Genomic DNA, 15,779 nt, shown 5'->3' with positions numbered 1-15,779 from the left:
TGCTTTGTTTCTATTGCCTTAGGTGATGTATCAGTGAAAATTCTGCTGCGTATGATGTCTGAAATTTTATTGCCTACATTTTCTTCTAGAATTTTTATGGATTCATGAGTCACATTTAAGTCTTTTATCCATTTTGAGTCTATTCTTGTGTAGGGTATAAGTTGATGGTCTAGTTTTATTTTTCTGCATGTAGCTGTCCTGTTTTCCCAACACCATTTATTAAAGAGACTGTCTTTACTCCACTGTATGCACTTGCCATCTTTGTCAAATATTAATTGAGCATATTGCCTTGGGTCCATTTCTGGGTTCTCTGTTCTGTTCCACTGGTCTATATGCCTGTTCTTGTGCCAGTACCAGGCTGTTTTGATTATAGTGGCTTTGTAGTATAACCTGAAATCCGGTAATGTGATTCCTCCAACTTTGTTCTTCTTTTTCAAGATTGCTTTGGCTATTCGAGGCCTTTTTTGGTTCCATATGAACTTTTGAAGTACTTCTTCTAATTCTGCAAAGTATGCCGTTGGTATTTTGATGAGGATTGCATTGAATCTATAGATTGCTTTGGGTAGTATGGACATTTTAATGATGTTAATTCTTCCAATCCATGAACGCTTTTTTATATCTTCCTCTATTTCTTTTTTCAATGACCTGTAGTTTTCTGCAAATAGGTTCTTTATTTCTTTGGTTAAGTTTATTCCTAGGTATCTTAATTTTTTTGCCACAATGGTAAATGACATTGTTTTCTTAGTTTCTCTTTCTGTGAGTTTATCATTGGTGTATAAGAATGCCATCGATTTCTTGTCATTAATTTTGTATCCTGCTATTTTGCCAAATTCATTTATTAAGTCTAGTAAATTTTTGATGGAGTCTTTGGGGTTTTCTACACATAGTATCATGTCATCTGTGAATAATGACAGTTTCACTTCCTCCTTTCCAATTTGGATCCCTTTTATTCTTTCTTCCTGTCTGATTGCTGTGACTAAGACTTCCAGTACTATGTTAAATAAGAGTGGCAAAAGTGGGCATCCTTGCCTTGTTCCTGTTCTTAAGGGAAATGCGTTTAGTTTTTGCCCATTGAGTATGATGCTGGCTGTAGGTCTTTCATATATGGCCTTTATTATGTCACGATATGATCCCGCTATTCCCACATTGCTGAGCATTTTTATCAGAAATGGATGCTGGATTTTGTCAAAGGCTTTTTCAGCACCTATTGATATGATCATGTGGTTGTTATTCTTCATTTTATTTATGTGGTGTTTCACGTTTATTGATTTGTGAATATTGTACCAGCCTTGCATCCCTGGGATGAATCCCACTTGGTCATGGTGAATTATTTTTTTTGGTGTATTGCTGGATCCGATTTGCTGGTATGTTGATCAGAAATGGAAGAGGGGAAGTAACAACTGACACTACAGAAATACAAAAGATTGTTAACAACCACTATGAACAATTATATGGCAACAAATCAACAATCTAAGCAAAATGGACAAATTTCTAGAAACACATAGTCTCCCAAAACTGGACCAGGAAGAGATAGAAAACTTGAACAGACCAACAACAGAAGAAATTGAAGATGTAATCAAGACTATCCCAGCAAACAAAAGCCTAGGCCTGGATGGCTTCACGGGGTGTTTTACTGAACATTCAAAGAAGAACTAACACCCATCCTCCTCAAACTATTTCAAAAAATTCAAGAAGAAGGAAGACTTCGAAACTCGTTTTATGAAACCAGCATAATTCTAATTCCAAAACCAGAAAAAGACACTACAGAAAAAGAAAACTACAGGCCAATATCCCTGATGAACATAGATGCCAAAATCCTGAACAAAATTATATTCTTAATATAAGTTATCTAGTTTATAAAATCATAACTCTTTTCATTCATATTGAACTCTTTAAGAATTCAGAAAAATTTAGTCATTAACTAATTGAACCACCAAATAATTAAATTTTGTAATTTATAAAGCATTTAATGATTAGTTCCCTTCCCTTTTTGGATTCTAATCTGCATTTAGTTTGGAAATCTGATATTTTGATAGCATTTGTTTTTATTATTTAAGATGCTTTATGTAAAAGTAATTCAATTGATTCATTTTATAAATATAACATATTGTATGATAAAGAAAATATAAGTCTAGTTTCTAGATTCAGCCAAGTCATTCAACAACAGACATTTATTTTTTATTCAGTCATGGTTCTATTGTAGGCAATTACACTGACTGCAAAGACCTGTGAAAATGGGCAGTACAAAATAATAAAAAGCATAGTTTGATCTCTCGCAAAGGTTATGTCTATCCTAACCAGTGTGCTTTCTTTTGGAATAGATTGGTAACTATATAAATGAAGTCAATCATTAGGAAGAACTCATAATTGACTACTTTAATGGGAACATAAATCACTGCTGAAGTCACAGGGGAACTTGGTTTGTATGGATAGTTGTTTGACAGTAACACTGTGCTCCAAGCTGACCCAAAGAGATTCTCTTCAAAGCTGGTTTCTATGGTATAATTCAACTCATTCTGTGTGGTTGATTCCCTACTGAGTCCATCTATAGCTTCTGTCTTTGCTTTTGGAGACCTTTGACTTCAGAAGGTACTCTGAAGAAAAATCACAAAGGTTCTAAGAGTTACAGATGCTTCATAGCCTCTACTTAAAAAAAAAAAAGGTACTTGTGATAGAAGTGCTAAAGGATGACTCATTGGTAATACAGAATAATGTAAGCAAGTTCAATATACAGAATGTCACAATAAATAATAATTTAAATCAATAAAGTTCTGTTATGTTAAAAATATTTTTCAAAGTATAATTGTAGGTCAAATTGTAAAAATGTATAAGAGTAATCTGCCAATTATTCCTGTACTTAGCGCAATGTTTAAGGATTATTTAGAAACCACAATATTTTAAATACAAAATTCATAGATAAATATTTTAATATTTTTATTTTTGTTTCTTTTGATTTTGACAATTTGACTATCTTTGTTTTAACTTTACTTTTACTGTTGACACTATTACAGATGTCCCCATTTCCCCTTCTTTGCCCACCTCCACCAGCCCCCACCCCATCTTCCCTCTGGCCACCACCATTCTGTTGTCTCTGTGGGTCATACATACATATATGTTCTTGGGCTAATCCCTTCACCTTCTTTCATCTAATATCTCACTCCCCCTCCCTTCTGACAGCAGTCAGTCTGTTCCAATTATCCATGCTCCTTTTTCTATTTTGTCTGTCAGTTTCTTTTGTTCATTAGATTCTACATATTAGTGAGATCATATGGCATTTGTCTTTCTCTTACTGGTTTATTTCACCCAGCATAATAATCTCCAGCTCCATCCATGCTGTAGCAAAAGGTAAAATTCCCTTTTTTTTTTTACAGTCATGCAGCATTCCATTGTGTAAATGTGCCACAGTTTTTTTACCCACTAAACTACTGATGGGCACTTGGGCTGTTTCCAAATCTTGTCTATGGTAAATAATGCTGCAATGAACATAGGAGTGCATGTATATTCTGAATTGGTAATTCAGGACTCTTTGGATATATTCCCAGAAGTGGGCTTGCTGGGTCAAAAGGTAGTTCCACTTATAATTTCTTGAAGAAACTCCATACTGTTTTCCACAGTGGCTGCACCAGTCTGCATACCCACCAACAGTGCTCTAGGGTTCCCTTTTCTCCACATCCCCTCCAGCACCAGTTGTTGGTTGATTTATTGATGGCAGCCATTCTGACAGATCTGTGGCGATAGTTCATTGTGGTTTTAATTTGCATGTCTCTGATGATTACTGACGTTGAACACATTTTTGTATATATATTGGCCATCTGTATGTCCTCTTTGGAGAAGTGTCTATTCAGGTCCTTTACCTATTTTTTAAAACTGGATTGTTTGTCTTTCTGGTGTTCGGTTGTATAAATTCTTCATATATTTTGGAAATGTAACCCCTTATCAAATGTATCATTGGCAAATATTTTCTCCCATACAGTAGGTTCTCTTTTTATTTTGTTGATGGCAACCTTGAAGATTAAAGAGATTTTTTTTTTTTTGAGACATGAGGGAGAAGGTGACTTGCTCCTTGATTAGGGACTTTCCAGCCCACGGGTACAAATTTTCTGAACCCCCAACTAAGTGGTGCTCCTGGCTTGACTTTGGCCAACCAAGCTGCCCACTCAGACTATATCTGAGTGTATTTTCTTTTTTTGCGAATAAACTCTTAAGTGCTTTGCTACTATTTGGTGTTGTCTCTTGTTTGAATATGTTCCTACAAGAAGACAAGAAACAGGGGTGTAGAGACCATCTTTTGCACAGAGACCACCTCTGTCCACCTCTAACAAATTATTATAGGAAGCTGAAGAGTTTGCAGAGCAGCAATTTTCAACCTTTTTTCTCTCCTGACACACATAAATTAATTACTAAAATTCTGCAGCACAACAAAAAATATAACTTTTTTTAATCTGACAAAAAAAATATATTTAATTTTGGTTCATTCACACCAAACCCCTACCAATTGTTATGTTGGCTGTTATCACTGTTTTAATTTATAGTTTAGGGAAAAGGGGTCAGTGCACCTGAATAGTCAGCTATTACATGTTTTAAAATGTTTTGGATCCAACAGTGTGACACATTGGTTAAAAATTGCTGATCTAGGTGATTAGATGCTCTTAAAAGTTTTTTAAAAATGACACAAAAAGTATAATCTTCTAGAATAATATTTGTTGTAACAAGAAAGCTTTATTGGATTATAGTAAAGCAGCTCTAAAAATGACTTAGAAATTTGTCCTATACCACAGATATTTGAAAAGGTAATAGGACCTCTAGAAAGAATGTATGTAAGTTGTACTATTTCAGTCTTAGCAAGCAGTTAGTAATGAATAAATTAACAAACCTAGATTAAGGAAGGGACTCAGTACTAAGGCCAACATAAGTAAGTGTGTGTGTGTGTGTGTGTGTGTGTCAATGTGCCATAGAGATGAGACTTCAAGATTGCAATCTGTTGTTTAAGTATTATTTTTATGGATTTCAAATGCATAATTCTGGTGATTGCTTCTTAGCCTAATGTTTCCCTGTCTCCCAAAACTCACCTAGTGAGTACAGAACATTGTTGTTGTTTTGTTTTTATTTTTATTTTGTTTTGTCCTTATATACAGTGTAGGTATATAAGCAATCATTTGTCAACTTTATCCTTGGCTCAGTATCAGAGCATATCAATCCTGTAAACCTATACTCAGAGCATCTGAATCCTTGTGTTATGATGAGTCCACTGACTGATTTTGTTTTCATATGGAAAAGACAGAAAAAAGAGGAAAGAGAATTATACTCCCTTTCTTCAACCAATGGATCTGATTTTGGCATTTTCCTGCTTTCATAGGAGAACACAACCACATCACTGGGGAATTGTTCTTGTAATCATTTTAAATTTTCATTCTGAATTCTGAATTAAAATGTGCCTCATTTTATGCCCCAAAGTAGATGGTATCACTCAGCCAATTCATCAATATATTGAACCTAGAGTATAATAAGGAATGGGAAAGAGCAATATAAACATCCATTCACACTTAGTTAGGTGCTCACTCATAAGGTAATGCTAATAAAACCGAACACTGAAAATTGCAAATAAGGCATAACATGAATAATATACTTTCTTATGCTCAATGCAAAATAAAACCTCAGAGAGGGAAAATGGCGGTGGAGTGAATGGAAGCTACACAGATCATCTTCCAGGACCAAACTGGAATTACAACAAAAATAAAGGCAAATCGTCATGAAAAGGTAACCGAAAAGCAGCTTGGAGGACCACATAACCAGGGACACTGATTCAATCCTGGTAGGCTTGCAGAGATGCGAGACGAGGTTGGGAGCCCACAGTAGGCAGCGGCCTAGGCTGGGAGCTGTGGCCTAGGCTGGGAGCTGTGGCCTCAGCTGGGAGCAACGGCCTTAGCTGGGTGCGGCTCCCACGGGTTAAACTCCCAAGTGGCTCCACAGTGCAGAGCCAGGACAGAGGCTAAAATAGCAGCAGCCACTCACCTTGGGCTCCGGCAGAAGGAGGGCAGACTGGACTGGAACTGTGTGAGGACACTCGGGATTTGGAGGGCACTCAGAGCTTTTGCTGAGTAGCAGCCACACAGGACTGTGGTCATCTTACTCCTTCCCAGAGCTCTGGGGAGAGGCAGCAGCCCCTCCCTCGGAGATTCAACCCCACCTGATGGCCATTGAAATGCTAATTGAAGCCCATTAACAACCAGCATCTGCCCCACCCTCGGGAAATCCTCTTACACTGAGCACCTAAGGGAGTATTTTGTTTGCTTGTTTTTTTTTATCTTCACCCTAGGACATTTTTTCATTTTTTGTTCAGATAGAGTGGGAGGGAGGGAAAGGGAGAGAGAGAGAGAAACATCGACATGAAAGGGACACATTAAGTGGCTGCCACCCGCAAAACCAACCAGGGCTGGGGACAAATTGCAACTGAGGTACGTGCACTTAGCGGGAACCAAACCTGGGTCTCTCTGGACCAAAGACTGACACTCTAACCGCTGAGCTAACTGGCAAGGGTGGGAGTTTTTCATTCAACTCAGAAACCAAGGTTCTTCAGGTGACTGATACTAATAGCCTCCAGGCAAAAAGCTAGAGGATAACTAGATCATTCCCTGGGCCAGCAACTCTAACCAGGAAAGTAAGACTTGACAGTGGAGTCTAATGTGGATCCACCCTGCTTCATCCAAAACTAGGAGAGGGAGCCACAAATAGCAGAACACCTACACCCACAGGGAAAATTTGGAAGGCTCCAAAGCCCACTGTGATAGCCAAAATGGTGAAAAACAGAAACAAAAGCCAAATGAAAGAACAAGAGACATCTACTGAAGATGAGATAAATGAGGTGCAGTCAAGCAAGTTAACAGAACTAGAATTCAGAGCCATGATCTTGAGGAAGCTCAACAGCATGTGTAAGGGCATGAGCACCATGAGTAAAGACATAGAAATGTTGAAAATCAACCAGTTGAAAATTAAAAACCACCAAAAGAAATGAAGAATGACATATCAGAAATAAAGAACACATTGGAAGGTCTAAATAGCAGAGTAGAGAAAGCTGAGGACCAAATAAGTGAATTAAAAGATAGGGCAGAAAAATTCAACCAATCAGAACCAAAAGGAAAAAAAAATTAAAGAATATGAAGACAGCTTAAGAGAACTGTGGGACAACTGGAAATGTTATAACATATGCATCATAGGAGTCCCTGAAGAAGGAGAAAATGAGCAAGGGTTAGAGAATATATTTGAAAAAATAGTAACAGAAAACTTCCCTAATTTGGTCAAGGAAGAAGCCATTCAAGTTCAAGAAGCACAGAGAGCCCCAAGTAAGAAGAACCCAAACAGGCCCACACCAAGACACATAGTAATCAAAATGCCAAAAATTAAAGACAAAGAGAGAATCCTAAAAGCAGCAAGAGATAAGGAACAGGTTACCTACGAAGGAAACCCCATAAGGCTCTCAGCTGACTTCTCACAAGAAACACTACAGGCCAGAAGGGAATGGCATGAGGTAATCAAGGTCATAAAAAACAGGAATCTGAATCCAAGACTACTCTACTCAGCAAGGCTATCATTCAAAATAGAAGGTCAAATAAAGAACTTCACAGAAAAAAAACGCTAAGGGAATACATTAGCACCAAACCAGCACTGCAAGAAATGTTAAAAGGACTGCTGTAATTACCAGGAGAAATGGGAAGAAACCTAAAGCCACACTAAACAAAAATGGCAATAAATAAGTACATATTAATAATCACCTTAAATGTAAATGGACTGAATGCTCCCATAAAAAGACACAGAGTAGCTGCTTGGATAAGAAAGCATGACTCATCTATATGTTGTTTCCAAGAGACCCACCTCACAACAAAAGACTCACATAGGTTGAAAGTAAAGGGATGGAAAAAAATCATCCAAGCAAACGGAAATGAAAAAAAAGCTGGGATAGCAATACTCATATATGACAAATTAGATTTCAAAATGAAGACCATAACTAGAGACAAAGAAGGCCACTACATAATATTGAAAGAATCTAGCCAACAGAAAGATATAACCTTGACAAACATATATGCACCCAATATAGGAGCACCAAAATATATAACAAATATTCTGGAAGACTTTGAAGGAGAAATTGATAGCAATTCAGTCATAGCAGGGGAATTCAACACCCCGCTGACAACACTGGATAGATCCTCTAGAGAAAATATTAGCAAAGAAACAGAGACTCTAAATGAAGAACTAGACCAAATGGATTTAATAGATATCTACGGGAAATTACACCCCAAAACTACAGAATTCACATTCTTCTCAAGTGCACATGGGATATTCTCAAAGATAGACCACATGTTAGCACACAAAGAAAGTCTCTACAAGTTCAAGAAGATGGAAATCATATCAAGCATCTTCTCAGATCACAATGGCATGAAACTAGAAATCAATTGCAACAAGGACATGCAACGACATTTGAACACATGGAAGCTAAATAGCATGTTATTAAATAATGATTGAGAGATCAAGGAAGAAATTAAAAACTTTCTGGAATCCAATGAAAATGAACACACAACAACACAAAACCTATGGGATGCAGTGAAAGCAGTTCTGAGAGGGTAGTTCATAGCACTACAGGCCTTCCTCAAAAAGCAAGAAAAATCTCTAATAGACTACCTAACCTCACAACTTAAGGAACTGGAAAGCAAACAAAAATAAAACACTAGAGCAAGTAGAAGAAAGAAAATATTAAAGATCAAAGCAGAAATAAATGACATAGAGTCAAAACAAACAAACAAACAAACAAAAAACAAAAAAACTTCAAAGGATCAATGAAACAAAGAGCTGGTTTTTCCAAAAGATAAACAAGACTGATGGACCCTTAGCTAGACTCACCAAGGAACAAAGAGAGAGAACCCAAAATACACAAAATCTGAAATGAAAGAGAAGTAACAACTGACACCACAGAAATACACAACATCATCAACAACAACTATGAACAATTATATGGCAACAAATTCGACAATCTAAGTGAAATGGGCAACTTTCCAGAAACACATAGTCTCCCAAAACTGGACCGGGAAGAGATAGAAAACTTGAACAGACAACAACAGAAGAAATTGAAGATGTAATCAAGACTCTCCCAGCAAACAAAAGCCCAGGCCCGGATGGCTTCACGGGGGAGTTTTACCAAACATTCAAAAGAAGAACTAACACCCATTCTCCTCAAAATATTTCAAAAAATTCAAGAAGAAGGAAGACTTCCAAACTTTTTATATGAGGCCAGCATAATTCTAATTCCAAAACCAGGAAAAGACACTACAAAGAAAAGAAAACTACAGGCCAATATCCCTGATGAACATAGACGCCAAAATCCTGAACAAAATATTAGCAAATCAGATCCAGCAACACATCAAAAAAATTGTTCACCATGACCAAGTGAGATTCATCCCAGGGATGCAAGGCTGGTACAATATTGGCAAATCAATAAATGTGATACACCACATAAACAACAGGAAGAATAAAAACCACATGATCATATCAATAAAGGCCAAAAAAGCCTTTGACAAAATCCAGCATCCATTTCTGATAAAAATGCTCAGCAGTGTGGGAATAGAGGGATCATATCTAGACATAATAAAGGCCATATATGAAAGAAATACATCCAACATCATACTCAATGGGCAGAAACTAAAAGCGTTTCCCTTAAGAACAGGAACGAGACAGGGATGCCCACTTTCTCCACTCTTATTTAACATAGTACTGGAAGTTTTAACCATAGCAATCAGACAGGAAGAAAAAATAAAAGGCATCCAAATTGGAAAGGAGGAAGTGAAACTGTAATTATTCACAGATGACATGATACTATACATAGAAAACCCCAAAGACTCCATCAAAAATTTACTAGACTTAATAAATGAATTTGGCAAAGTTGCAGGATATAAAATTAACGTCAAGAAATCGACAGCATTCTCATACACCAATGATGAACTAACAGAAAGAGAAACTAAGAAAAGAATCCTATTTACCATTGTGATGAAAAAATTAAGATACCTAGGAATAAACTTAACCAAAGAAATAAAGAACCTATTTGCAGAAAACTACAGGTCATTGAAAAAAGAAATAGAGGAAGATATAAAAAAGTGGAAGCACATACCTTGTTCATGGATTGGAAGAATTAACATCATTAAAATGTCCATACTACCCAAAGCAATTTATAGATTCAATGCAATCCTCATCAAAATACCAGTGACGTATTTCACAGAACTAGAACAAATACTTCAAAAGTTCATTTGGAACCAAAAAAGACCTCGAATAGCCACAGCAATCTTCAAAAAGAAGACCAAAGTCGGAGGGATCACATTACCAGATTTCCGTTTATACTACAATGCCACTGTAATCAAAACAGGCTGGTACTGGCACAAGAATAGGCCTATAATCCAGTGGAACAGAACAGAGAACCCAGAAATGGACCCAAGGCAATATGCTCAATTAATATTTGACAAAGGTGGCAAGAGCATACAGTGGAGTAAAGACAGTCTCTTTAATAAATGGTGTTGGTAAAATTGGACAGCTACGTGCAAAAAAATGAAACTAGACCATCAACTTACACCCTACACAAGAATAAACCCAAAATGGATAAAAGACTTAAATGTGACTCATGAATCCATAAAAATCCTAGAAGAAAATGTAGGCAGCAAAATATCAGATATCATATGCAGCAGAATTGTCACTGACACATCACCTAAGGCAATACAAACAAAGGAGAAAATGAACACATGGGACTACATCAAACTCAAAAGCTTCTGCACAGCTAAAGATACAGTCATGAAACTGGAAAGGCTACCCACTGTATGGGAGAGCATAATTGCCAATGATATATCAGATAAGGGGTTCATTTCCAATATATATAGAGTGCTCATACAACTCAACAAAAGGAAGACAAAGAACCCAATTAAAAATGTGCTAAGAAAATAAATAGACACCTCTCCAAACAGGACATACAAATGGCTAAGAGACATATGAAGAAATGCTCAACATCACTAATCATCAGAGAGATGCAAATTAAAACAACAATGAGGTATCACCTCACACCTGCCATGGGGACTTTAGTACACTGCTGGTGGGAATGCAGACTGGTGCAGCCACTATGGAAAACAATATGGTGTTACCTCAAAATATTAAAAATTGAACTTCCATTTGACCCAGTGATCCCACTTCTAGGAATATACCCTATATGAGTCATGCTTTCTTATCCAATCAGCTACTCTGTGTCTTTTTATGGGAGCATTCAGTCCATTTACATTTAAGGTGATTATTGATATGTACTTATTTATTGCCATTTTTGTTTAGTGTGGTTCTATTTTTCTTCCCATTTCTACTGCTAATTACAGCAGTCCTTTTAACATTTCTTGCAGTGCTGGTTTAGTGCTAATGTATTCCCTTAGCCTTTTTTTTTTTTTTATCTGGGAAGCTCTTTATTTGACCTTCTATTTTGAGTGATAGCCTTGCTGGGTATTGTAGTCTTGGACTCAGATCCTTGTTTTTCATGACCTTGATTACTTCATGCCATTCCCTTCCGGCCTGTAGTGTTTCTTGTGAGAAGTCAGCTGAGAGCCTTATGGAGTTTCCTTTGTAGGTAATCTGTTGCTTATTTCTTGTTGTTTTTAGGATTCTCTCTGTCTTTAATTTTTAGCATTTTAATTGCTATGTGTCTTGGTGTGGGCCTCTTTGGGTTCTTCTTACTTGGGACTCTCTGTGCTTCTTGACTTGAATGGCTTCTTCCTTCACCAAATTAGGGAAGTTTTCTGTCACTATTTTTTTTGAATATATTCTCTATCCCTTGCTCATTTTCTTCTTCTTCGGGGACTCCTATGATGCAAATATTATTACATTTCCAGTTGTCCTACAGTTCTCTTAAGCTGTCTTCCTGTTTTTTAATCGTTTTTTCCTTTTGGTTTTCTGATTGTTTGATTTTTTCTACCCTGTCTTCTAATTTACTGATCCGGTCCTCAGCTTCCTCTACTCTGCTTTTTAAACCTTCCAATGTGTTTTTCATTTCTGATATTTAATTTTTTATCTCTTCTTGATGGTTTCTAATTTCCAATTGGTTTATTTTTAGTGTCTCTATGTCCTTACTCATGCTGTTGAGCTTTCTGAAGATCATGGCTCTGAATTCTAGCTCTGTTAACATGCCTAATTGCTCCACATTGATCTCATCTTTGGTGGAGGTGTCTTGCTCTTTCATTTGGCTTCTGTTTCTGTGTTTCACAATTTGGTTCTCACAGTGGCCTTTGGAGCCTGTGAAGTTCTCCCTGTGGGTGTTGGTGTTCTGCTGTTTGTGGCTCCCTCTCCTGTGTTTAGATGAGCGAGGGAGGACCCATGTTAAACACCACTGTCAAGTCTTACTTTCCTGGTTAGAGTTGCCAGCCCAGGAAAGGTACTGTTATCCTCTAGCTTTTTGCCTGGATCCAGCAGTTGAGGTTACTTGATGGGTTTTGGGTTGTCAGTTGATTGGAAAACTCCCTCAGGTGCTCAGCATAAGGTGATTTCACCAGGGTGGGGCAGATGCTGGTTGTTAATGAGCCTCAATTAGCACTTCAGTGGCCCACAGGTTGGGGTTGGATCTCCGAGGGAGGGGCTGCTGCCTCTCTCAGAGCCCTGGGAAGGAGCAATATGGCCACCGTCCTGCGTGGCTGCCCTCAGCCAAAGCTCTGAGCGCCCTCCAAACCCCGAGTGTCCCCACACAGCTCCAGTCCAGTCCGCCCTCCCTCTGCTGGAGCCCAAGGTGAGTGGCTGTGGCCGTTTCAGCCTCTGTCCCGGCTCCGCTGTAGAGCCGCCTGGGAGTGTGACTCGAGGGCCCTGTTCCCATCTAAGGCCGCTGCCGAGCTGCCGACCGTGGGCTCCCAGCCCCCGTCTCGCGCCTTCGCAAGCCTACCGGGATGGAGTCAGTGTCCCTCGTTGTATGGTCCTCGAGAGCTGCTTTTCTGTTGGTTTTTCCCATCGATTTGTCTGTGTTTTAGTTGTAATTCTAGTTTGGTTCTGGGGGACGGTCTGTGTAGCTTCTGTTCTCTCCACCGCCATTTTGGAATCCTCTAGAAAATGTTTCTTTGATATGAGGTATACATTTAAGCTTTCTTTTTTTTTTTTGGTACATGCTCCTAACAGGAACTGAACCCGGACTCTCTGTTCCGCAGGCTGATGTTCCAACCACTGAGCGAAACCGGCCAGGGCATAAGCATATTTATATCTTGCCATAATAAATGTTCTGCATTTGGTTTGCCATATTTTCTAGCATTCCTTTCCCTCTTAAAGTGCATATATTCTCTCCAAAATTTCTGAAAATACAATTGTAATGTATTCTATGTAATATAAATATTATTTAAAATCATGTTATTCATTGGTTTTCTAGCAAAATGCAGGGAACTAAGAGAGGGAAAGATAGGAGCTTTGTTGTGAGGAAGGGAGCAAGGGGGAAACAAAGACCTTGAGCAGTGGCTTGTTTTGAAAATGCGTTAAAGTAGACCCTAGTCAGGAAGCACAAAGATGCTACAAAAAAAGGTAAGAGGAAGGAACTCCGAGCCTCACGGCTTAGATGGGAGTATGCACTTATCTCCAATGGCAGATTCGGTGGAAGTATATTAAAACAAAGAAACAAATAGTATATGGATTAGAACTATATACCGTGTATTCATTAATATTTCATAACTTAGTTTTATTCTGTAATGAACATTATAATAATTATTCTTGAGTCATTGCTAAAAGGTCTTGAATATAAAATGCGAGTGAGTTATTAGGCACACATCAAAGCTCTATTTTGATAATTATTTATATTATTAGTTGTATAATTACTGACAAAAATATATTTGAATCATTTCATTCAAATAAATGTTTATAAGTACATGGGGTTCTAGCTCCAGGAATACCAACATTCAATGAAGAGTAAGTTTATTGTATACGCAAGAAGTATGGAAATTATAACATTTCTTTTTTACCTGATTGAAGAAAATTGTAGACACTATAACATATATACACTATTAAATTGTTTCCTGGTCAGAAATAGCTTAATACATACAAAACAAAGTTTAAAAGATAAAATAAGTAAAGATTACTCAGTGCAAACATTTGTTTTGCACATAAATAATATAAAATGCAAATTTGTGTGCCATTGGGTTTAGATCATCCAGAAATAAATATTTACATTTAAATGTTTACTTATATTTATGTTTATATTTGTATCCAGATTATTATTACTATTAATGAGATTTCATAAGATATTTGCTGGTAAATAATACCCATTATAATGCAAAGTAGTCAATGTAATATTAAATTTTATTTTCAATATATTCTTTAAAGATGCCATGATTCTTTTTTTCAGTTTTATCACTTTTTCTTTACTCAATAGCTTTTATATCCTGTTGCTTCTTTTCATATTCTCTGCATTTTCTTTTTCTTTCCTTTTTCTGAAAAATATTCTACTCCCTGCTTCATAATTCATTCCTTCATCTATAGATTAAATGAGGAATAGTACAACTAATTTAGAAAACAGCATAAATATCTTGTTTATCCACGTGACTATAACATTATCTCCTCTAGAAAAATCTCCACTAACTTCCCATCTAAAGTGGCATCTCTTGTCATTCTTTATTTTTGTATGATTGCGTATTCTTCCTAATACCACATCCTAACATTTATATATGTGAAATATTTACATATATGTATACATACATATATTTCAGATTCTTTAATCACTTTATATAACCCTCACTACTACTTATTAAATTGCTTTAGTCCTTGTTTTGCTACGTGATATTTATGTTTTTCTTTTTTTCCAACTTGAAAAACTGTCAGCTGCAAGTAACAAAAATATAATTAATAGGAGCTTAACTACACAGAGATATATTATTTCACTTACCAAGAAGTAAGAGGGGAGTGGTTGCTGGCATCAATTTGCTCAACAAAATCTTCCCGGAACTGTTCTTTCCTGTCATTCTCTACACCCGTAGCCTTTGCTGTTTTGTTCTCATTTTGTCTCCTCATGATTACAATAGCACTACCACAATCTTTACTATCAAATCTGTATTTCAGGCAAGGGTAGCAAGATAAAGCCTTTCTCTTGCACCTTTTCAAAGAAGTAAAAGTTTTGCCATCAGTTTCCTAACAGACTTGCTCTTAAGTTTTTCTGGCTGGAGCTGGATGTATCTTCCCCATGAACAAAGTCAGGGGAGAAAGGGAGGTTGTAAACCCCCCTGGCGATAGGCTGTGCCACCCTGGTGTCTTCTATGCCTGTATTGGTATTTCTAGCTCCTGAGCTCTGTGAGGACTTTGGCACTTTAATTTATCTTCGCAAGACTGTGCCAAGCACTGTTGAATAGTTTGAAATAGAATTAAATTGGATGATCTTTTCTGTGATTTATCTTAAAAATGACCATCCTGTTGTGCTCTTAGGCCCTAACAATGATTGATTTAAAACAAAGGAACAAGGAAACCATACCGTCAGTCCTTCTTAGCGGTGATTCTGAATCGTTTGTTCAGTTAAACGATGTCTAACAATCTATTTATTTGTCAGGCTTCCCTTACAAATGTAGACACTGATAGCAAAGTTTTTTTTTTTATTACCTATGAATTCATATCGATTTTAAATCCTGCCAAAGACACTCACTAAAGCACCAAAATTTTTACCAGATTTTTATAAAGTATTAAAAGTGATGAAGTAAATGAAACCAACTTCTTTCACAAATAAAATAATTATAGCACATCTGGCAGCATTTCTGCTGGTCCTG

Source organism: Molossus molossus, unplaced genomic scaffold (genome assembly GCF_014108415.1).
Source record: "Molossus molossus isolate mMolMol1 unplaced genomic scaffold, mMolMol1.p scaffold_m16_p_9, whole genome shotgun sequence".
Taxonomy (NCBI): Eukaryota; Metazoa; Chordata; class Mammalia; order Chiroptera; family Molossidae; genus Molossus; species Molossus molossus.
Note: the sequence above shows the minus strand (reverse complement) of the source record.